Raw genomic sequence first — 25,223 nt, 5'->3', positions numbered from 1 at the left:
CATAAGATCACGTAGAGCCAGGGCAGAGGCGATGCCATGCTGCGGTGCTCGAGATGCCTGCTCCCCGCCCTCCCGGTTTCCCTCCCGCCGGCAGCTCCCCCGCCAGTCAGCCAGAGCAACCTTCTGGACCCCGCATAGCACTTTGCCGTGTTTGCATCCAGCCAGTAATCCAGTCGGTGATGGGGTTGCCAGAAAAAATGTAAGGGTCCCCCTTGCTGTCTTTTCATGTGACCAGGGCGGTTGGTGTTCTTAGACCATGTCCTGATGGACACTCGGCTTCCTCCGACTGACTCATCTGGGAAGTGAGCGTCGGAGGGGACAGTGCATGGTTGGAGAGCAGTGACAATAATTGAATAAGGCATTAGGGGAGATTAGAAAGGAGAAATCCACTGCCAGGTTTGGCAAGGAAGTAGCAGAGCCCTGTGAGGAAATCTGGAAAGCAGTGGCATCTTGCTGATTGAGATTATGTTCCAATGGGCTTAGCATTTATTATTTCTGTGGTTCACAGAAGGATTCCTGCACAGCTCTCACTGCTCAAAAAGTCTGATGATACTGGGATCCTCTCGGGTTCTCTCTCTGATTTCATCCGCTTTCTTGCATCAGACACACCTTTCCTGTGTGTTCAAAAGTTGCCCCTAATTACTCATTGGAAAAAAAACTGATAACACAGCAGAAGAACTCCTGGCCATCTTCCTGTTGGGTTAGTCTTTTCTTTAATACTTTGCTGACCCTTTCTGTTGAAGGTGTATCGTCTCAAGCTAAGGTATGTAAATGGATCCTGCCACTACCTTTCGAAGCCTGACCAGTTTCAGGAATGCTTCCTGTAAGAGGCAGTGTCTGGCAATAGCTGATTAAGGGTCCCCGCGTGGAAATGCTGTAAGGAGAAAGCCCCCGTGACATGGTTAATGAGGATGTTGCTGGCACTGCGTTACTAGGCTTGCCCAGGTCAAAAGTAAAATGTTTGAACCCAAGACATACGGTTTCCCATCCAGTCTGGCAGGAGCAGGATGGAGTGAAAGAAGTCTCTTTAAACCTTAACATTTTAATCTTTAAATTAAAAACTAAACACAATAAAGGAGAGCATTATATGTATGTTATATATTAATGATTATATATTAATTATGCATATAAATATGTACGGATTAATCAGAAGCGTAAGAACAGAAAGCAGATATCTCACTTGACCACCCTCCTGCCAAGTCAGAGCCACTCACTATCCGCCCAGGTCGCCCCAGTCTGCACCTTCAGAACCTAAATTCTACAGAGGCGACGGCAACTATCGCACACGTGTCGCACCATCTTAAGAGTCATTTCTAAAGACATAAGTCATTTGAGGAGCATTTAAAGAGATTATATATAACCGAGAAGAAACAGTAGAAACAGGAAGAATGAAAGATTTCCTATGAAATAGTTATTTTTAATTAAATGTGTTGGAGTAACATTGGTTAATAACATTATGTGGATCTCAGGTGTCCATTTCTATACCTGTATTGCACTGTGTGCCCACCACCCACAGACAGATCATCTTCTGTCACCACATATTTGGCCCCCTTTAGCCTTCACCACCCGACACCTCCCTTCCCTCTGGTCTGTGTCTGAGTTTCAGTTTTATATCCCACGTATGAGTGAAGTCATATGGCTCTTAGCTTTTTCTGACTGACTGACTTTGCTTAGCGTGATATTCTCAGGGTCCTTCCAGAATGGCAGTGCTTCCCCTTTTCCATGATGCAAATGGCAGTGCTTCCCCTTTTCCATGATGAGGAGTGTTCCGTTGTATATATACCACATCTTCTCTGTGCAGTCGCCTGCTGAGGGACGCCTTGATTGTTTCCGTGTCTTGGCCACCGGGAGTAATGCTGCAGTGATGGGGTCATATACTTTGTGAACAAGCGTTTCCAAATTTTTCAGGTAGATACCCAGAAGAGGGGTTGTTGGGCCATATAGTCACTCTATTCTTAATTTTTTGAGGACCCTCCAGGCTGTTTTCCATTGTGACAGTACCAGTCTCCATGCCCACCAGCAGTGATGAGGGCTCCCTTTTCTGCACAACCCCTCCAACACTTGTTATTACCTGTCTTCTTGATAATAGTCATTCCAACAGGTGTGAGGGGGTGTCTCATTGTGGCTTGATTTGCATTTCCCTAAGAGCTAGTGAAGTTGAGCATCATTTTATATAACTTTTTGCCATTTGTATGTCTTCTTGGGAGAGGTGTCTGTCCAGCTTCTCTGCCCATTTTTCCATTGGATTGTTTGGTTTTTGGTATTGAGTTATATGAGTTCCTTATATATTTTGGATATTAACCCCTGTCAGAGCTGTTTTTGTAAATATTTTCTCTCACTAGGTTAGTTGCCTTTTGTTTTGTTGATGTTTTTGTTTGTTTGTTTTTTGCTGTGCAGAAGCTTTTTAGTTTGATATTTATTTATTTTTGCCTTTACTTCCCTTGCCTTTGGGGCCAAATTCATAAAATCTTCTCTAAGACCAAGGTCCATGTGTCTAGTACCTATGTTTTCTTCTATGTAATTTATTGTTTCAGGTCTTATATATTTAGGTCTTTGATCCATTTTGAATTAATTTTTGTACATGGGGACAAACTATAGTCTAGTTTCATTCTTTGTATGTGGCTTTCCAATTTCCAAGCATCACATAATCATTATTGTCATCATCATTTTTGGCCAAATCTAATCTTTTCTCTCCAGCACTTAGAAATGGAGTGAAAAAATTAGATTTTGGTCTCTGTTATTTACTAAGGCTCCCAGTACTGGGGAGGACCTGTTTGGCCAAGTTCATGCAAGATGAGAAATAGCTGTGGAGGGAGGGAAAAAAACAGAAATGCAGCAATTGTACAGAATGAAGCAGAGACACTTCACTAACCACCCCCCCCCCCCCAAAAAAAAAAACAAAAAACAACTGAGCTAACAGCTGCCTATATTTTAGGCAGCCTCCCTGATTCCATTCCTTCATAATCTAGGTCTCATTTCTGCCCTTTAACTCCTCCCAAAAGCAGTTTCCTTCTTATAAATTCCTCATCTTTTTGCTTCAGATAAGTGGGTTAGTGTCACTAGATCCTAAAAGGAGCCATTTAATTCAAAAGACTGTATCCCGAGCTTAAAAGCAAAACTTCAGGTTATGAAGACACAGTGTGACACTTGGATGCACTGCATGACCGACTGGGGAGCAAACCTCGGCAAGGCTGAACCCTGAGTGTATGTCCTGGGCTTTTAGAAAGGAACGGGCATTGCACCTACTTTATCTCGCTTCTTAATGAATGTCTGTCCTCCACGAGGAGGAGGCATTTTGGCAGCCTGCATGTACTCTTTCGGGCCACTAGGGGACCACTGAGCATCGTCTCCTGGCAGTGCCTCCCACACCCAAGTCTGCCTGCTTGTTTATCAGGTGCTTGGAGTACGGGGGAGAGGACCGTATTTTGGGTTCAAGCCCAGGGATGAGCTCTGGGGAAATGCCGTAGGAGAGCAAGCAGAATGGAAGTCTGTTAACATGAATTCTGTTGGACTTGCATAAGACGTAAATCCCAAACCTACTGCCATGTAAAGGGATATTCTCAAAGCAAATGATAAAAATAAACATTTGAAACTGCCATGGAAAGGGCAGAGGCCTTCATGAGAATAATGGCATCCTTCATGTTATCACAGTGCATGACTTAATGTTACCTCTTAGGATAAAATATCAGAGGATTGCTATTTATATAGCAGTGATTTAACCTGAGAGAAAAAAATAAATGGTGGTGGAGGGATCTTCGGAGAAGAGGCTAATAGGTATTTGATGCGTATTTGGAGCTAATGACTCATCAGTGACTAATGATGTTGCACAAAATAACAAACGCCGCCCCCCTAAAAAATTAGGGAAAAACTCATTAACAAAACCTGACCATCAAAGAAACAATTACTTTAAAATAGACCTTTAACAGGCTCCGGAGAGAGAGAGCATGCCAGGAGTCGAGTACCTGAGATGCCCAAATGAAAAGAGCTGCAAAGCTCTGCGGACTTGCTGGGAGCCCGTTGCTGCTGCCACCGCCTGATTGGTTATTGTGCCCCTCGATCAGCAAGGAATGCTCGATGCCCAGCTAGAAAACCCGGCTCGCCAGTGGCATTAGCAAAATGGCTTATTTTTCTTACGGTACAGAAAAGGATCCTGCAGCTAAGCAACCACAGCGCCGACAGGGCTGCACTTCGCCTTGCCTTCCTTTGGGGTTGCAGCAAGGCCACCTCAGTTGCAGCCGTCCTGTCTGCAAGGGAAAGAACTGAGTCGCATAGCTATCTCCTCTCAGGGGAGCGTTTCAGAGTTGCAAGATGCTGCTTGCTTTCTGAATTAGGGAATGAATGTATACAGACAAATGTTCAGGTGAATCCTACAAAAAGCTTTTGACACTAGCTACGGAAAGCTAGGAAATCGGGCTGATTTCAATAGCAAGGAATCTTCTCTTTAGGTTTTTCATCCTTTGTAACGTAGGGGCCAAGGAGATGAGGGTTGGGAATGAATGAAAAATGGACCAGCTAAGAGGTCTGCACAGGCAGGGAACCCCTAGGCAGGTTGATTACACCTTACCCCTGACTCCGGCTGAAGGCTTGGGGAGTGGAGTGCAGGCTGCATTTCTGCTGTCGCTGGCACACCGGCTTTTAGCCAGGCAAACTGCAGATATGTGCCAAAACCTCATGAGATCTTTTCTCAATGTTTTTTTCTTACTTTTAATATATTTAAGATAATCTGCTAAATTCATTGTCATTGAACGCGGGTAATCCAGCCACAGTACATACGAGGACTGATAAATTCGTTTGACATTCAGTTAAAGCACATGGGCCATCTGAGGCCTAAATAGCTGAGCCGCATTAGTGTAGTTCCTCTCAGAATTACCCTTCCTGGGTTTCATCTCTAATTTAACAACAGATTTATTTTTAAATTTTCTACATGAATGAGTGAACAGAAATTATGCCGATTCCATTAGTTAATATCCATTATACTGAGTCCCAATAAAATTTCTTATAAAATTACATGATAAAAAAATCTCTGTTTTGATAAGCAATGGACATAGCTTTCTTTCTACAAACTTTGTAACTGCTTGTGTTTTCTCCTTTGATTTTCCTGGCTAGAAATTCAAAGGCAGAACTGAATTATAGCTGATTTTGTTTGTGGTTGTCTTTTCTTAGTCCTGCACCTGCTTTTCTGTTTTTATTCTATACTTTGCACTTGTCTTTTCCTGTGCGGCTCCTCAAAACTTTTTACAAAGAAGATGGGATATAAATAAATATTAGTAAATGCAAGAGTTAGTGGTGATTTCCAGGGGCCACTCGATTATTTAGACCAACTCTTCATATTATCTGTTGGTTACTTTATCTGCAGTCATGTGTGAACTAAAACCCAGATAAAATGGAAGACCACAAAACGGAAAAGACATTAACTGTGAGAGGAGAGGTCAAACCAGAAGATTCTAGAACAATCAGACACTGAACTGGAGATCATGTTTTACAGAAAATGGGCAGTTAGTGTGAAGCTCCAGCCAATTTATACTTTGAAACTAAATTAGTGAAATGTCACATATTGTCTCATTTTTAAGGTAAAAGGAAAATATTGTTTTATTCATGTGTTTAAAAATTACCAAAATTACCTCTTTTTTTTGTTTTTAGGAGAATTTTTAGGTTCACAGCAAAATTGAGAGAAAAGTACAGAGATTTCCCACATACATAGTCTCCCCAATATCAGCTGCTCCCAAAAGTAATAATACATTTGTTACTATTGAGGACCTTACATGGATACATCATTATCACCCAGAGTTTGTAGTTTACATTAGAGTTCACTCTTGGTGTTGTACATTTTATGGGTTTGGACAAATGTAGAATGTCATATATGTACTACTATAGTGTCATACAGAGTAGTTTCACTGCCCTAAAAATTCTCTGTGCTCCATCTGTTTGTTCAACCCTCCCCTGTTCCAACCCTTGGACATCACTGATCTTTCTACTGTTTATATAGCTTTGCCTTTTCCAGAATGTCTTATAGTAGGAATCATATAGTATGTAGCCTTTCAGATTGGCTTCTTTCACTTAGAAATATGCATATAGGTTTCCTCCATGTCTTGATAGCCCCTTTCTTTTTAACATTGAATAATACTCTTATTATTGGGATGTGCTACAGTACATTTATGTATTCACTACTGAAGGACATCTTGGTTGTTTCCAAGTTTTGGCAATTATGAATAAAACTGCTGCAAACACCCATGTGCAGGTTTTTGTGTAGAAATAAGTTTTTAATCTCCTTTGGGTAAATACCAGTTGTTGGATCATATGGTAAGAATAGGTTTAATTGTGTAAGAAACCACCAAACTGTTTTCCAAAGTGGCTGTACCATTGTGCATTCCCACCAGCAATGAATAAGAGTTTCTGTTGTTTCACATCTTTTGCATGCACGTGAGTGTTCAGTTTGACACTGTTGTAATTAGCTAGTTATTAATAATAGAAAAGGAGCAGAGGGAAGGCCAGACATTATAAGCATGGTCATTTGGGCAGCTTCACCAGGAAGCTGCAATTTCACCCTCCCCATTCTCTGCAAATCACTGGGGGAAGAGGTCCAACAAAGTGGAAGATGGGCACTGCACAGTGAGTTAGGATGATGCAGGGAAAGTGCCTGTTAGTCAAGCTTGAGGAACCATGGACTGGCTAGAGTAGGCAGGACTGTAGCAAGCCCATGAAAATTCGGGAATACATAATCCCACAGACAAAGGAGTTTGTGCTCTCTCTTGGCTCTCTGGTTCCTTTGGTTTTGTTCCTGCCAGTGTTCCCTCCATGGCCATGTGGCCATGTGGAGCCCACACACAGTGGACTGATGGACTGCAGCTGGAACACAAACTAAGCTAGGTTGATGCTGGATTAGACTGTGTTCCAACATGGGACGGAAACTCTAGACACTGGCTTTGATCTAAGCTCTGCTGAAAGCAAAATGGGACTCCTTCCTCCTCGGGACGAAGGGAAATGTGGCTTTGGGAACTCAGGGCTGTAGTTCCACAGAAATAAAGCTTTCTACAATATATCACCCTCCCATGTGAGTCTCAAAAAATTCTTTTTCTCAAGATATCACAAAAGCCCACTCCCACCAGCAACCGCGGGAATGAGGACCTCTCCCCAGCGATAACAAGTTGTTCCAGCACCATTTGTTGAAGAGACTCTCTTTGCTCCATTGTATTGCCTTTGCTCCTTTGTCAAAGATCAGTTGATTTTATTTATGGGAGTCTATTCTGGGTTCAATTCTGTTCCATCGACCTGTTTGTCTATTCTTTCACCAATAGCACACTGTCTTGATTAGTTTTATAGCAAGTTGTGAAGTCAGGTATCATCAGTCTTCCAACTTTGGTCTTCTTCTTCAGTATTGTATGTTATGGATCTTTTGACTCTCCCTATAAACTTTAGAATCAGTTTGTCAATAACCATAAATAATGTGGGTTGATTTTTATTGGAATTGCATTGAATCTATAGATCAATTTAGGAAGAACTGACATCTTGACAGTAGTTCTTTTATTTTAAAGAGTTTTTCCAAGTACCGAAATGAATAGGTAGCAGTTACCCTGCATTGTGTTACCTAGCACAAGGATTATAAACATAACCATGTTATTTTCTCTTTCAGTGAAATGGTTTAGATATAGAAAATTCCACATCAAGCTGAAGTTCTGTTTGTTTTCTTCTATATTCATTTTTATTCAATTAAGAGAGTAAGCTAAGATCTTAAATATGTTATATGCCTTTAAAGGTTTTGTATTTTTATGTGTGTATGTACAGTAGAGAATTTATGTTCTTAATTTACAAAAATGTTATTATACTATATCAACCTGTCATTTGCTTTCTTTCACTAATATTGCTTTCTAGTCTTGCTGTATGTACCACAATTCAATTTTATATTTAAGTTGTGAATAAACATTTGGGTTGGATTGTTTCTGATTCTTTAGATTAAAAATAATGTTCTAGTGCACATTCTTTTCTATGTCTCTTATTATACATGTAGGAATACCCTTGAAGGATTTTATGTTTGTGCATTTTCAGTTTTATTAGATATTGCAAAATTGTTTTCCAAAGTGGCTTCACCAATACATAAATTCATCAGCACTTTTATATGGAAATTCTTGCTTCCCTTTTACTAAATCTTGATATTGTCAGATTCATTTTATTTTTTGCTAATCTATGTTTGAAATAATATCCCATTATTGCTTTAATTTGCATATCTTTACTATTGCTATAGCATTTAAAAAATTGTTTAATGGTCCATTTGGATTTCTTCATAGTTGAATTACTTATTTACAGCCCTTATCCACTTTATTACTTAGTCATTCATCTTTTTCATATTAATTTATGGTATATATGAATATGTATGTATAACACCCTGCTCTTACAAGTTCATCCAGTGCCTTCTCCCAGTCTGTTACTTTGTTTACAGTATATTTTGTCATGCGCATTTTTTATTTTAATTTTTTTTAATTTTGTTTTTCCTTAATAGTATATGATCTAGGGTTTTATCTAGGAAATTATTTCTTCTTGAGAATAAAAACATTTAATACATTCTCTTCTGATAGTTCTGAAGGGTTTTTCTATTTAAATTTTTAATTAGCTGGAATAAATTTTTGTGAATGGGATCTATTTCCTTGTCTCAGTTATAATGCAATTGTTATTAAGCCAAGTGTGGAATAGTCAATATTTTCCTCACTGATTTGTAATATCTTCTCTGTATTATAACAATTTCCCATTTTTTGCTGGAAAAATATATTTGGGTTCTCAAGGCTGTTTCACTGATTTCTCTGCTTAAATGCACACCATTGTTTTCCATTTTTTCCTTACATACTCTGTGTAGTGGATGCTGTGGCGTGCATCTTTCTGTAAGTCTGTTTTTTAAGAAGGAAGGACTTGCCTCTTTACCTGCAGGGAGCGCTGGGAGTCCTTTTCCACATTCCCTCAGCTGAAGAGTTTTGTCACGGAGCACAGATCTTTTTGGGAGGGGGGCAGGCAACATTCAATAACATGTATACAAATACCGAGCTAGCCCCTCCTCAGGACCTGGGCCACATGTAGGACCACCGCAGCCTCCGAGCTCCATGGGCTGGGCAGGGCCATTGCTGAGAAGGCAGGTTCTCGATCTAGCCCCTCCCCGTCTTTGCCGCAGGAGGTGATCCCAAGAGCACTCCCTCATAAGCTGCCTGCGTGCTCCCCTTGGCCTCAGAAGCTCTTCTGTAGGGAATGCGGCCTATGATTTAATGTCGACTTCCTGCTGGTTCTTGGCCTCTTGCACCAACTTTTCAATATATATGCGTATTTCTATCTTACATTTCTAAGTGGCAAGCCATTTGTTGTTGAGAAGACCTGTCAGCATGGCCCGATAGGCAGTGGGCTATATATAATTTCAAAAGCAGTGCTGACGAGTGTTCTGAAAGAATATATAATGATAGCATATATGCTATGCATTTCTTGAACATTTCAACAAGCCCATAGATGTGGTATGTACTGGACTTGACAAGTGATTCCAGAGATTCAATGGAAAAGGCTCGGCCCTGTCACTGTGGAGCTTTACCACCTGCCTTTTGATTTCTCTCTTAACCACTATGCTAGTGTTTCTTCTGATCTTCATGTATTTGAAATGCTGTGGTTAAAATGTTCCTTTTTTTTGTATTCAATAATTTGGTTAGCAAATAAGCAGTGGCCAGATACTGAAGTGGTTTTTTTAAAGGGGAAACAACAAGAAAAGCAAAACAGTGCATTTGTCTCAAGGGAAAACATCGCAAGGATGCAGTGAGCACGTTGCAGACAGGTTCCCAACGAGGAGAGGAGAGGTACAGAGGCAGTGAGCATTTCGTTTCTGGAGGCCTGACTTAAAGGCTCAGTTTTATTCCAGTTATCAATGGGTTATCTGTTTCATTTCATGTTTGAATCACCTATTCTAGACCCCTCATTCCATATTTGCTTGGAAAATATTTTGAAATCTTATGTTTTATTTCTTCCCCTTCATTTTACTTTTATACTCCTTCCCCTTCAAACACGTGGCAAATTCTGCCCTCCTGCGCCTCAGGAGAGTTTGTAGCAGGGCAGGAAGCCATGAATATACTTTGGTTCCTAGATTTTGCTTCAAGAAAGCAAAGTGCTAGGCATACACAAGGTGGTTTAATGAAACATGAGAACAGAGAGATTTCATTGAGACTACAAGTAAATGCCCCCAGGCTGGGGGTATAGAGAAACATAGAAGCACGTGTAGGCCTGGAAAGGACAAGGGAGTGGTGCTTCCCAGCTACAGCACCCTGGAGGCAAGGCACCAGGCAGATCAGGCAAATGGGACTACAAGCCTATGTCTGTCCCCCCGGCATAGCTCAGGAGCCACAGAGAGCACCGCTGGAACTCACAGGGCCAGGCAGGCAGGGACCGTGGCGTTTCCCTGTCAGCTCTGAGAGCCGGTGCTGGAGAAGGGGTGCCGCCCTGGCCCCATGCCTTGGCACCGAATAGGACCCTGTTACTGTAGCATCAGGAAGGAATGAGTCTTCGTTTTTTGCAGGCTAGAATTTGTCAAGAGAGATTTATGTCTGTAACAAATGTAGAAGATCGGGTCTGCCGTTGACTGTTTGCCTTTTGCTCAAATACTACTTCTTTCACTACTTCATAACTCGGTTGGAATGTAAACTGATGTTTAAAGAGTTCCTTCCACAGCACTTAGTTGACTCACAATAAGTATTTAATAAATATTGCTTGAGTGGGCATGTGGATGAACAGACTTTAGTTTATTGTTTCCATCCTTTCCAATACATTGTATTGCCGTTCGTGCACGTAGGTATAAACACATACAGATATTCATAAAAAAATGATATTTTAATAACTTATTTTACAATGGATAGAGAAAATCTCAGGTGGTAACATTTCAAATGAGAATAAAGTAGGTTGAAAAACTACAAGTTAGATACAGGATTTTTTTTCCCTTTCTGCAGCCTCTGCTGTTGGATCAAGCTTGCAAACTATTCCAGTGACACTCACTCAGGGAGACCTACGTGACCAGGTAAGAACCACACTACATTGTACAATTTAAGGTTGTGATTCAATTATGCTTCTGTCCTCAAGTGCTCTTCATGTATTTGCACATCTGAGGGAGATTTATGGAGCTTCATATTAGCTTTTTATGCAAAAAAAAAATCATTGAGATCAATTTAATTATGTACCTCCAACACCCACAGTGTGCTGGGTAGCAGAATCTGAATGTCAAAAAGCATTTTCAAGACGGAAAATGAGTATGGCAAAAGAAAAATGCAATTCCCAAGGTGTCCAAACCAGCCCATTAAAAATGACTTGTCATTTGTCATATCACATCCATCAGTTACATTCGAAGGTCTTGGAAACACAGTCCCTTAAGATGTGTGAACGGAGAAAGGTGGTGTCGCGTTAGCCCACAGCTCCTTACTGCTCAAGAGCGGTGCCTTCATTCTAGCTTCTAATAGAATAGAAGTATTACAGGCACACCTCTGAGACCTTGGGGGTTCAGGCCCAACCACTGCAATAAGGAGAGTGTCTCAGTTAAGTGAGTCACACAGGTATTTTGGTTTCCCAGTAAATATAAAAGCTATGTTTACACTATACTGTAGCCTGTTAAGTGTGCAGTAATGATGCACACACCTTAATTAAAAGATGCTCTATTGTTAAAAAATGCTGATAGTCATCCGAGTCGTCAGCAAGTCATAATCTTTTCGCTGGCGGAGGGCTTTGCCTCGACGTTGATGGCTGCTGGCTGGTGAGGGCGGTGGCTGCTCACGTCTGGGCGGCTGGGGTGATGTCTTAAAACAAGGCCGCGAAGACATCTGCCGCGTGAGCCCACTCCTCCCGTCACTGGCCATTTCTCTGTGGCCCGGGCTGCTGTTGGTCAGCATTTGCCCACCAGAGAGCTTCCTGCAGGCTGGAGCCAGGCCTCCCGAACCCTGAGCCGCTCTGTTATCTCGGGCGTGTGACCTTCCGAAGCCCCTGCTGTCCTTCCAGCGCCGCAGGGAGTCCTCAGGAGGCGCCGTCCGTCTTCAGAAAGCACTCCCTTCGCTCACGCACAAGAAGCCGCTCGCCCTCCTTGAAGCTCTGTGCTGAGGTGGCAGCGATGCCCTCGCCCCCTCAGGCTGTGCCTCTGACGCCAGTGCTCTCGCCGCTGCATCTGCAGCCGCTGGCCCGAAGGATGCCACCCTCCAGGTCCTCGGGCCGTGGGAACCACCTTCCTCTGAACTCCTGTCCGTGTGGATATTTTGGTCTCTTCCCCTGAGTCACGAATGTTCGTACCGGCATCTAGAATGGTGAATCTTTTCCAGAAGGTTTTCAGTTCGCTTGGGCCAGACCCATCGCAGGCGTACTCCCTGTGGCAGCGATTTCACCTTACAAAATCTGTTCCTTATATAAGACTTAAAACTCAACATTGGTCCTTGATCCGTGGGCTGAAGAATGAATGTTGTGTTATCAGGCATGAAAACAACAGCAGCCTCATTGTACGCATATGGGGTTGGTTCATGATGCCCCAAAGCAGTTCTAATGGTAACACTGAAGATCAATGATCACAGATCACCCTAAGGAATAGAATAATAATGGAAGAGTTTGAATACTGTGAGCATCACCAAAATGCGACACAGAGACAGGAAGTGAGGAAATGCTGGAAAATGGTGCCAATAGACTCGCTCCACTCAGGATTGCCACTAACCTTGGATTTGTAAAAAAACACAACACATTGTCTGCCAAGCGCAATAAAGTCAAGTGCAATCAGATGAGGCGTTCCTGTGTTCCAGAGGTGAAACCCAGCGACAGGCAGTTTATTTCTACTGAACATGACCTGGCTCAGAAACTCCATAAACACACACTGAGTGTGTTGTCCTAGTAAACATCAAAATAAGTTTCGTCATTTCTGTTTTATTTCTATTTTTGATGCACAAGACTAGGAAACAGCTTTGAAAAGGCACTCATCTTGCTTTTGTGCTTTGATATATTTTGTTTAAATCCCACTTTTATTTAATGCTTATGTCAGTAAAATGTAGTGCATAATAATAGTGCTTAATTTAAGTATTTAATGAAAATATATTTAACGGGCTATAAACATGTTTACTTGGTTGCAAATAATGTTGTTCAGACATACTAGTGAGTGCCAATGTGTGTCAATGTGTGAGTGATTGGTATGTAAGTGCGTTATTAAGGAAACTATATGTTTTATCAATATTGCATTTTTATTTTATTTTTCTATAATAGAAAGGTAGATGTAAATGCATTCTTAGTTCTAATGTGCTTGACTTGGAGTTATTTATAAGGACATCTCAATGGGTCTTTTAGTATTAAATTGCCAAAAATATGCTTATTTTATTTAGTGCGAATTCTCGTTTTTAGGTAAGTGTGTAGATGAATCCGCCGTGTGAGACCCCTGTGTACTCTGAGAAACTTCCCAGAAACCTACAGGCTGTGCTACATTAAAGCTGGAAAAAAATTGAATCTCGAGCATTCTTATTAAATTACAGTCTTACTTGGTGAGTGTCCACTGAGTGTCCACGATAGATATACTGGAAACTCTGTAGGAGAAATGATGATGTTCCCAGAATTTGCATAAAGGTAGAAAAAAAAATAGAACAGGAAAGGGTAGCCGCCTGGGTTGGGGCCAGAAAAGCTCCCCACATTTTGTTACCCCCTTGTTTGAGTCAAGGTTGTCTACAGAAATAGAAGCGGTAAGATATAAAGAGATTTATAATTAGGAACCGGCGCACGGGACAGCGGAGGCTGAGAAGTCCCACTGTCTGCAGCGGGCCAGCTGGAGGCCCGCGGGGCTGATGGTGCCAGTTCCCGTCTGGGTTCGAGGGCGTGAGAACCAAGAGAACAAACAGTGTCAGCTTCAGTCGGCGTGCGAGAGCAAAGCAGCGTCCCAGCTCAAGGACAGCGAGCGGAGAGAGCTCGAATTCCACCTCATCCCCCTCCCCGCCCCGTCCAGGTCCAGGCCGTGCGGGACCGGGTGGTGCCCCCGCCCCCCGTCTGGGGAGGGCAGGCTGCCTCAGTCAGCTCCACACTCGCCCGGCCTACGGATGCAGATGCTAATCCCGCACGGAGGCATCTTCACACACCCCCCCAGAAACGGGGTTATATCTGAGCCCGCCGCTCGGTCATGGTGACACATAAAATGCACTGTCACACCTCTTTATTCCCAACGTTCTTTGTTGTCAGATTGCCTTTCGAGTTATAAACACTGCCCCCTCATGTTCTCCCGTGTCAGAGGCAGTGAGAGCTGGCCGTCTTAAACGGCGCATTGAATCGCTTGGCTCGGCGCGGGCCTCCTAAGCACGCACGCGGTGGAGAGTACCTGCTGGTACCGTGATCAGAATGAATAGAAATAATAAAAGTTTGAGTGCATCCAAAATCCACTATCTTGGTTTTCAAGAGTGTCAGGAGGTACAATCCTGTTATGTGCCTGCAGGGCAGAGAGTCAGAAGCGTTAGACAGCAGGAATGGCCGCCTCAGGGAGCGAGGCCCGCGGAGGTCAGGTGCCAGCTGCAGGGAGAAACGACAGCAGGTCTCAAGTCAGCTGCTCTCCTGTCAGGCTTCGGCCTTTTTCACTCGGAAACGGATGCAGCTTCCACCTCCACCCAGACTGTCATCATTCTGAGATATTTCACTGTTCGTATGACTGGCTCATCCGGGATCTGCTTTTACTTCAACAACGGTCTCATGGAGTCCACTTAGCCCCCTTTCCCCAGGGACACGTCCTGGACGCTTCAGGACCGAGAAAAGCCCCGCCTGAGAAACACATCACAGTGTTTCCTCCCGGGACACGGCTCCATGGGACTCGGCCCCCAGCACCTTATTGTCCTTGCTTCGCTCTCTGTCCCCGCAGAGACCCCCAGTCTTCACGTCTGCCGGGCTCCCTGAGCCTACGTGGGAGTCTCCTCCCTGCCCCAGGGGAGCCACAAGCCTCACGGTCTCCACTGTTCTCTCACCAGCGGCCCCCATTCGCTACCACACGTTTCTTTACTATCACATTTGCCAGGAAAACTGCTCTGCTCTGAACACCGAACATCTTCTGGGATTGCTGCTAGCTTGGAGAAGGATTTTTATTTATTTATTTATTTTTATTTTTATTTTTATTTTTTAATTCTCACTCGAGGATATTTTTTTCCCATTGCTTTTCAGTGACAGTGGAAGGGGGAAAGAGGGAGGAGAGAGAAAGAGAGAGAGAGAAACATTGATGTGAGAGAGACACATCCATTGGTTGCCTCCTGCACAGGCCCCAGCCAGGGCCAGGGATCGAGCCTGCCACGGAGCTACACGCCCTTAGTCGGAATCGAACCCAGAACCCTTCGTTCCACGGGCCGACGCTCTAACCACTGAGCCACACCGGCTAGGGCTGGAGAAAAAACTTTAAACCACCGTGATTATAAACATGCTAAATGCATAGTGTCTAAAATTACCACAATTCTCTGTGCTCTCATCGCCCGGTTGACTTATCCTTGGTCAGCCTGAGTCCCGTGTTCTCTAAAGCCCATGCCAAGTCTTCACCTCTGAGCCAGCTGGTACAGCCATCCTCTCTCTGTGCTCACGTAATTCTGCAAGAAGTGTTTGGTCAGGAAAAGATGCAGGAGATGTTGTTGATTTGGTCAGTAATGAGTCAGGAAACGTTATGCCCCCCAAGACTGAAAAAAAAACAGTAAAAGAGATTGTATAAATTTTAATATCACAATTATTTGCCAATTCTTGTACTTTTCTTTTAATGAAACATGATCAGGGATATCCTTAAAGCATTATGGAGCTAAGAGCATATTCCTGTTATACATTTCAAATTACATCCCCCCTCCCCGATAAAATAAGGATGTCTAGTTAACATCTTAATATTTTTTGGTTTATGACAGTGCTTGTATTTTTAAAAAATATTACATATAAAATTATTTCAATGATTTTGACTACTTTGGTGCTCCAGCTTTGCTGGAATCTATGCAGATGATTAGTTCACCTGTTGGGTTATACAGAACTTAACACCAAGAACAGCCACATGCAAGAGGGGAGGGGAGTGGAAAGGAAAATACTGAGAAATTTTGGCAGCTTTAATTCTTTGCAGTGAGAAATCTTTTCCCATTTTTTAATATTTTAAATAATTCGTAAATAGATTATTTAGCACCTCACACTACACCTCAAAATTCCAAATTTCTATGGTTATTATATCAGATGGAGAAATAAGGCAATATAGTTTTTATACCTTTGCTACCTTAATCAATGTTCCCAGAAGCCTGTAAATATGTCCAGTAAATGAAGCTTGTTTGTTTAATAGAGATATTTTAACTACCCATGTTGTCGCAAATGGCGGTATTTCTTCTTCTCTTACGGCTGAGTAGTGTCCATAGTCTGTATGTACCGTCTTCTTTATCCAGCCACCTATCGAAGGACACTGGTTGTTCCCATGTCTTTGTCCCCGTGAATAGTGCTGCAGTGAACATAGGGATACATACATCCTTACAAATAAATAAATATTCCCAAATTCTTTCCTGTCCATGAACATCACATGCTTTTTCATTTATTTAACTTTTCTTTTGTTCCTTAAAACAGTAATTTGTAGTTTTTAGTATGCAAGTCCTTCACTCTTTTGTTAAATTTATTTTGAAGTATTTTATTATTTTGGTGCTATTATAAATTAAATTGTTTTCTTAACTCCAATTATATGAGGTTCATTTTACTGCTAGTTCATAGAACTAACAATAGATTTTTCCATATTTATTTTAGCCCATAATAAGTAATCTTTTTTATTTCATGGCTGACTTGTAACTTCCCAATACATGCACCTCTTTTGTTTTGTTTAGTCTGAATTGGTCTCTGTTGCTTTCATTCAACAAGTTCAAATGACTAATATAAACCATAGTTTTTTGCAGGATATATATTTATTTCAGGCATGGGAATCATTCAACCATTATGCCATTTATGTCCTGTTTACAAAGACTCTGAACACACAGCAGTTCAGCTGTGTGAAAGGAACTTCATGAGGCATGACAGTAGGGACACTTTTGCTACCTTTATTTAGAGCCCAACAATTTTTTATTTTTTTTGAAATTTCGTATGCCTAGCTTTTTTTCCCCTCCCTGGCAACTGTGGGAGTATTTTTCTTGTTCAAGGGAAAGGGAAAGTTGATTTGGGGGACAGAGGAGAAATAGCAACCACCATTGATTAAACTTATACCAACCTAAATTGAGTTTCTTAAGTTTAACTCTCATGGGAGTTTGGTCTGTTGAACTGTACAGTATAATGTAAGCAAGCATTCGATTTCTGTCTGATAAAATAATGATGAATGAATTCCCAGGCCAAAGGCTAACAAGAAAAATAAATTAAATCAGGGTGTTTTAAGTTGCAGATTTCAGATTCTCAAAGCGGAGATTCAGACTTTGTGGGGCTTCGTTCCAGTCACATGGCTGATGTTTGGATGGGAGAGAAGGGGCAGAACGCGCAGCCTGGGGACAGTCCTCTCGCCTGCCTGCCGGCCACTTGATTTAGGACCCAGGAGGGGGCGGATTATCTTCTGTTTCTGTCCCTACCAGAGGTGTGCGCGCCCTTACAAATTCAGTGCTTCCATTGTGAGAACTCAGTGCCGAGCCATCCCTCTCCTGAAGATGGAATAATTTTTTCTCTCTCTCTCATTTGCAGAATGTAACATGACATGGTGTTCTCTCGGAGCATCACTAGCACCCATGTACTTTAAGTTGCATTCAAATACATCTTTTTCTCAAATTCTTATAACAGTTTTTCAGGGTTACTGAGTATTCGCCTCACTGAGCATAACACTAAGTACAACGTCCTTGCTTTGTAGCATTAAATTGTTTTTCTCCTGTAACATTGAAAAGGCTTTTAGGGACCGGTTACCAGGAGGTAACTCAGGCCCACAGCCTGCAGCGTTCTGGCAAACAGTTCCCCATTCTGTTTGGATGGGAATCAAACTGGAAGAAAAGCGACACTTCTGATCTGGCAGGGAGGTTAGTGAGACTTTTGAAATCTCTTCAAGTCCCATTTTTCTTTTCAAGTTCACGGTGCTTCAGGGGAAGATTCCTGCCAAAATCTCCAGGAAGCTGAGCCCTAGGAAAGGAAAGTTGTGTGAGAAGATAGAAAGTTGGGTAACAGGATAGAAAGAAGACATTTCTGCAATCTTTTACTTGATTTATCCTCACTGTCTTTTGAATGTTTTGGCTCGAAAACCTTCTTTTGCGCTTCAGAAGAGACGTGGATTTTAAAAAGACAAATAGGACTTGTGCATGAGAAAGACTCGATGCACTAGGTTAGTACCAACATAATTCCACCCAGGGAGGTGTTTTAGCAGAGTGTCTACAATCCCTCCCAGGCGCCAGTCTCGCCAGGAAATGACGCCTGGGACACTTCAGCACCTTCTGTGTCCTTTCAGTATTGAGAGCATGAGAACAGAGATTTCGCAGATCTTCAGAGCTCAGCGCTCTTCCTGTTGCCGAAAATGTCATCTTAACAGATCTGCGCAGCCCGAAACGTGCCACCCAGCTGCAGGTGGATCCAAGGATGTTTCAGGAACAGTCTTTGATGCTGGACAGGTGCCCTGAGGATGTATCACCCAAGTGTAAACGGAGGCTGGAGTCTCCGCTGGGTTAGCGCCTTCCTAAGTCTTCAGAAGTACTTTCCTCACACATCAGGTCTCAGCTCTGGTTTGTCAGTGACTTATTGTTTGACAGCAAAATGGCAAACTGAGGTTCCAAAAATGAATATTTCTGTTACATAAGTCCTTTGGAAGGCAAGACAGGAGGAGTTTATGGCTAAGCAGATTCTTAAGATGGACCTTGCGCCACCCAGTTCCTCGCATACAGTGTTCATGTTGTTAATTTCCACGTAATCTCCTGTAAAACACCACGTGGAAATAAGTGCTTTATCTTGACTTCCTTTGTGTTTCTGCGCCTTTGGTGATTAAGAGCTGAAATGTTCAGCAGTCATCGACTCTGTTTTCTCTTTGTGTCTTTGACCACAATGGCATTTAGTGTCCGTTGATTACTAGTGAACTAAAGAGAAAAGTACATTCCACACCTGTGTGACTTCTCAGGTGAAACTGGGGGAAGACACGTCGGACGAACAGAATGAATACATCGCAGCAAGTGACGAACGCGGGACTCGGTGCATGTTAACAAGACATCCAATTTGCTTTTATAGAGACTTAGGTAGAAATAGAGTATTTTTCAACTGAAACAGAAAAACAGAGAAAATGAATGAATGTAGTGGAATAAGTTGGGAGCCTGAATCGATGGATCTGATTTTCCATGGTTTCCCACTGCCTGTCGTCAGGGTGCCTCGGGAACAGGGGAAACGGTAGTGAAGGAAGTGAAACCGCGACGGCTGCGGGTTATCGCAGGTCCCCTTTATTATGCGGAGGCGCTTTCCTTCTCTGGCCATTGTATTGAGTGTTTGAAGCATAGATGGACATTGTATCTTACCAGGTTTTTTCCGCACTTACAGATAAGATCGTGTGCCGTTCATCCTCAGGTTTTTTCCGCACTTACAGATAAGATCGTGTGCCGTTCATCCTCAGTTTTGCTCCTGTGCGTCCGTGGGTCGTTCTGCACGTGTCCCGCCCTCCCCCGTCCCTGGAATCAACGCCGCTTGGTTGTGCTGTGTTATTTTTTTAACATATTGTCGTCTCCAGTTTGCTAGGGTTTAGTTTAGGGTTTTTGCATCTGAATTCGTCAGAGATACTGGCCCGTGGTTTTCTTTCTTTGCATCACCCTTGCCAGGTTTTGGTATCAGGGTTATGTTGGCCTCATAAAATGTGCTGGGGTGTATTTTTTAGAAGAGTTTGAGGAGGACAGGTCTCAGATCTTTGCCTGTTTGGCAGAATACACAAGTGGAACCGTCTGGTCCGGGACTGGTATTTTTGGGGAGGGTTTTGATGGTCGTTTCAGTGTCCTCACTGTTGATCTACTTAGATTTTCCAGTTCTTCATGGTTCGGCCTAGGAAGGTTATGTATTTCTAGGAACGTGTCCCTTGCTTCTAGGTTATGGAATTTGGTGGGCCATTTGAGTGTGATCCTAGGCATGTCTGTGATGTCTGTGGTAACAGCTTCTCTTTCATTTCTAATTTTTTTTGTTTGAGTTTTTTCTCTTTTTTCCTTAGTGTAGCCAGAGGTTTGTCAGTTTATTGATCTTTTCAAAGAACCAGCTCTTAGTTATATTAATTTTTGTATAGTTTCTTTGTTCTCCGTTTCATTTCATTCTGCTCTAATTTTTTATTATTTCCTTTCTTCTGCTGATTTTGCGCTGTTTTTGTTATTTCCCTTTTTCTTTTTTCTTTTCTGGTCCTTTAAGACGTGACGTTAGGTTGTTTACTTGCTGTTTCTCCTATTTCTTGAGATAGGCCTGTAATGATATAAACCTCCCTCTTACTACGGCTTTTGCTGCGCCCCAGAAGTTCCCATGCGCTGTCCTGTCGTTCTCATTTGTCTCTATATGTCTTCTGATCTCCGCTTTTATTTCTTCTTTGACCCAGTCATTTTTTAGTAGTGTGTTGTTTAATTTCAACATATTTGTGGTTTTTTTTAAACTTCCTTTTTGCCGTTGATTTCTAATTTCCAAGTGTTGTGGTCAGACGCCCGGCTGGGCGTGGCTCGGCGGTTGAGCGTCGACCTAGGATCCAGGCGATTGGGGTTCGATTCCCGGTCAGGGCACATGCCTGGATTGTGGGCTCGATCAATGACTCTCTCATCATTGATGTTTCTATCTCTCTCTCTCCCTCTCCTTTCCTCTCTCTGAAATCAATAAAGATATATTTAAAAAAAAAAAAAAAAAGTGTTGTGGTCAGAGAGCATGCGTGGTGTGATTTCAGCCTTCTCCAGTGTGTTGAAGCCAGTGCCGTGCCCAGCGTGCGGCCTGTCCTTGAGGATGTTCCGTGTCGCTGGGAAGAACGTATAATCCGACGTTCCGGGATGAAAGGCTCTCTGAATGTCAGTTATGTCCTGAAACCACTGCAGCCAACTACCACAAACTTGGTGGGTTAAAGCAAAACAAAAAATGATTTTTTTACAGTTCTGGAGGCAAGAAGCCCCAAATCAGGCAGGGCCTTGCTCCCTCCAGGGCCTGTAGGAAAGAATATGCTACAGGCTTCCCCGGCCTTTGATAGCTGCAGGCACTCGGCTTGTGGCCACATTGCTCCAGCGTCTGCCTCTGTGTCCCTTTGCCTCCTTGTCTTTGTTTCTCTTTAAGCTCCTTTTGCCTTTCTTTCTTTCTTTCTTTCTTTCTTTCTTTCTTTCTTTCTTTCTTTCTTTCTTTCTTTCTTTCTTTCTTTCTTTCTTTCTTTCTTTCTTTCTTCTTTCTTTCAAGGTTTTTATTTCAGAGAGTGGAAGGGAGAGGGAGAGAGAGAGAGAAACATCAGTGATGAGAGTCATTGACCGGCTGCCTCCTGCACCCCCCCATTAGGGACTGAGCTCACAACCCAGGCATGTTCCCTGACCGGGAATCGAACCCTAATCTCCTGGATCCTAGGTCGATGCTCAACTGCTGAGCCATGCTGGCCGGACTCCCTTTGCCTTTTTCTTATAAGGACAAGACAGTGTTTATTTAGGTCCCACCTGGATAATCTTGGGCGATCTCTTCATCTCAGAATCCTTAATTACATCTGCAAAGGTCCTCTTGACAAATATAAAATTTGCAAGTTCTAGAGAACTGGGCTTAATATCCTTGGGTGGTTATTATTATATTTGAGTTTACCACACAATATGAAATCAGAGTTGGGTGGCTGTAAGCAATAAATGTCCACCTCACTCACCATATTTGTAAATGGAGACAGTAGGGTACGATGGATGAATAAAAATACCAGCTTTGGTCACTGGGTTAGAACCTTAGCTGTGCTGGTTACACCCGTCCCTGTAGCCTGAGCAACGTACCTAATCTCGCTGAGCCTCAGTTTCCTACATGTAAATGAGAGATACCTCATAGGTTGGGCAGGGGTTAAATAAAAGGTGTATAAGAACTTAACTCATTACATGAAACATAGTAAAGACTAAATAAGTATTAGCTAGTAGTATTTGTTTAATTTTTTTTATATCTGTGTATCAGAAATAAAACACCCCTGATGATGTTAGTGCCGTGTTTCCCTGGTTTCTGCCACAAGCAGAAGCAGTGTAGCAGCTGGGGGGCAGGGGACCGACTTCCTGCCGTTGATCTGAAGCCAGAGGCATGTCCTCTCTGTCTGTCTGCAAATGGAGATAAATGGAGATCAGAGGTCAGCAAACTACTACAGCCCAGAAGCCAAATCTGGCCGCATCCATTCGTTCAGGGTTTGTCTGGCTGCCCGCGCGGCCCTCCGCTCGGAGCCGAGCAGTCCCCGGCGGCCCGTCTGGCCTGCAAAGCCAAATACGTTCACTCTCTGATCCTTTACAGAAGAAAACATTGCCAAGCCCTGGCTTAGATCTTACTGAGGACTTTCTGTCTTGGTTTCTCTAATTCCAAGACCTCCCTTTTCACGTTCTCTGGACCAGTAAAACAGCAAGTGCTGCCGCTAATTTATCTAGATCATGCGCTGAATCACAGAGCCTCACGGTGATAACACATTTATAGATAATACATTTCCAACCAAATCGATTGGTACTTGATAATTTAACTGGAGGCGGAGGGCAGAATGAAAACAAGTGGGAAACGGTTCCTTCTGAGGAAACGATTTGAGGCTTCTCAAATCAATAAACAACCAGAACGTAGTCTTCTTTTCTGTTATGAGTTTATCCTCATTAGGACTCATTTGCAGAATAGATGTTTTAAAATATAAAGTGTTGGTTATTTAGAAGCACACAAATAATTGCAACATTCTACCTTTCTCTAGTTCCCTAATAAAGCATGTAAGAGTGGTTATAATTGGAGTATTAAAATACCAGTTAAGTAAGACTGGCCTCTGCTGGTATTAATGCTATAATAGGTTGGATTTTCTAGGTCTCCATTACTGTCTTCAGGGTTCGTGCAATAAGAGTACCTTTCCCTTAAGAATTCCAGTCTTTAGCAACTGTTAAAGAAATAAAGAAGAAAATAAGAAGGAAAAAACACACCTTGCCTCATGTTTAATAAGCGTGCACTAAGAGATTGTCTGCACCTGAGAGGAAATGGTACAGATCTAGGACAGCGGGTCCCTTTCTGACTATTGCCAGGCAGCCTCCTGTGTACCCGTGTGCCAAAGATTAGATCTGTATGTGTGTCATGTGACAAGCACTGGGAAGCACTATAGAATCTGATTTTGGATGGGGGAGAGATAAATTAATAGCGGAACATTTCCCAACTTTTAGGAATGTGAGGCCACTGGATCATATACCCCTCCTCCCCTAAGATTTATAATAAATTAATAGAATTAATTAGCGCAATGAAATAGTTGTCCATGTGACTAAAGCAGAACTTGATGGAGGGCATGGTGGAGAGGAGCGATTGTTTTGTGCATTTGAGAAACGCACTGCTAAAGCTACTCCTTGGATTTATTGATTTCTGCAAGGAAGGGAGGAGATGAGGAGTTGAAGGGAGGAAATGTCCATTCAAATTTTCTTCCCTAAGAATTGGAAGCCTCCTTCTTGCTCCAGAAACACAAATGAAAGGGAACAGACATATCTCCTAACAAATTTAAACAGAGCAATAAGAAAACGTTAACCTAGAGCCAGGAAGGCGGGATACTATGTGCTGCTAATTGTAGGATGCGCCTTCATTCCCCTGGGCCTCAGGGGCATCTTCTATTATAAATAAACAAAGTATCTTACTCTTGAAAAGTCATCGTAACATATTACGTGAGGTTTCATCCCTTCTAGGATCAGTGATTATGTAAAAAAGTGACTAATAGCTCTTGCAAGGATCATAAGCTCTGACTTAATTAGAAGAAATTAACCATATTAAACATCTTTATTCTAAGAAACTATAGTGGGAGGTGGGATGGTCTTGTGCTACAGTATACACTCTATTATTTCATGAGTCCCTGTTTGTAACTGGCACAGTAATTATTGCTTATGGGATTAAAGTAGCTTAAAATCTTGTTGGGGCGATAGGCAGGAAATCTGACTTTTCCTATTGAAGAGGAAGCTGATTACAGAAAAGAATAGTATCTTCTAATAGAAAAGACACTCTGGGATCCAATTAAAAATAGGCAAACAAACAATAATCTTAGGTCAGGAATTAGAGCTGCTAGTAATCTTGAGAAAATGTGATAATTGCTTTATTATTAAATAACTTTATCCCAGGAAATTGCCCCAATAAAAATTAATTTTAATTTTCAGAAGCTTATTTTATTATGGGATAATATGTGCAGCACGTAACCATTTCAAAAATATATTTATGAACATATTAAAAGGAAACAATCAATTTTCCCTAGTGATTTTTAATGCATTTTATAGTCACTTTGAGTAAAAACAGTTAAATTATGAAAAGATCTAAAAAATAATTTGGACAATGAATGTTAAAAGCATTATAGTTTTGATAGAGATTTATGGGTGATACTCCTGGGAATAAATTATAATATAAATCAGTGTTAATAATTTATTTTAGCTACACTTCCCCCAAATAATTACATTTGAAACTTAAATTTAATGGTGCTAAAAAAAAAAAAAAAAAAATGACTGGCAGTAGAATAAGATAAATTTGTCATTTTCTAGAAATGTTCATCAGAAACTTGGATATCATCTGCATCAATGTAGCCTTTTCTACTTGTGTAGTGCTTTTGTTTAATTGGCTGTACAAAATTGTCATTTATAGGTAATACATTTTTCTTATGATCCACAACTTTCAAGATGTTTTAAAACATTATTTTCTAATGTGTGTATATATATAGATATATAGATATATAGATATTTATTTGGCAGGAGTAGAGGAGAGTCATGCATATAATGAAAGAAATTTTGACCTTATGAGATTTGGCTGAGGAACAAATAATATATTTAAAATGTCTAGTGAAATTCTTGGAGCAAAGTAATTGTTCCAAACCTACAGTTTTGCCATTGGTGATTAAAACAAGAAGGGGTTGATGTATTAATAGCAAAGGTTTCAAGATAGAGATGGGTGTTTGAATGTATTCAGTCATCCATTGAATTATCGAAGTTTATTGATCACCTACTATGTTGCCAGACATTGCACTGCACAGTAGAGATACAATGATGAAAGAGACATTGTTTCTTTCTGTTGTTCAGAAATGGGGAAACTAAATGGAAGAAAGTTTATTTAAGCTTATGTGCCATGTTAATGAAAAGATTCAAGATAAGAAAATATCT

General features: G+C 41.8%; 1 long non-coding RNA gene across 2 annotated transcripts in view; it reads right to left on the bottom strand.

Annotated features, from left to right (window-relative positions):
* Nucleotides 1-10,736: 10,736 nt before the first annotated feature.
* LOC308555540 overlaps nt 10,737-25,223 on the bottom strand; it is a 54,180-nt gene continuing 39,693 nt past the window's right edge. The window contains exons 3-5 of one of the 2 annotated variants that reach the window (XR_013998557.1): nt 16,298-16,435; nt 15,429-15,650; nt 10,737-12,560 (exon numbers count right to left, since the gene is read on the bottom strand). This is a non-coding gene — a long non-coding RNA (uncharacterized lncRNA). Of the gene's footprint in view, nt 12,561-15,110; nt 15,651-16,297; nt 16,436-25,223 lie in introns of those variants that run through there. The other variant, XR_013998556.1, reaches the window with a different exon arrangement.

Source organism: Miniopterus schreibersii (genome assembly GCF_964146895.1).
Source record: "Miniopterus schreibersii genome assembly, chromosome: 4".
Taxonomy (NCBI): domain Eukaryota; kingdom Metazoa; phylum Chordata; class Mammalia; order Chiroptera; family Miniopteridae; genus Miniopterus; species Miniopterus schreibersii.
This window is presented reverse-complemented; position numbering and strand designations above follow the sequence as displayed.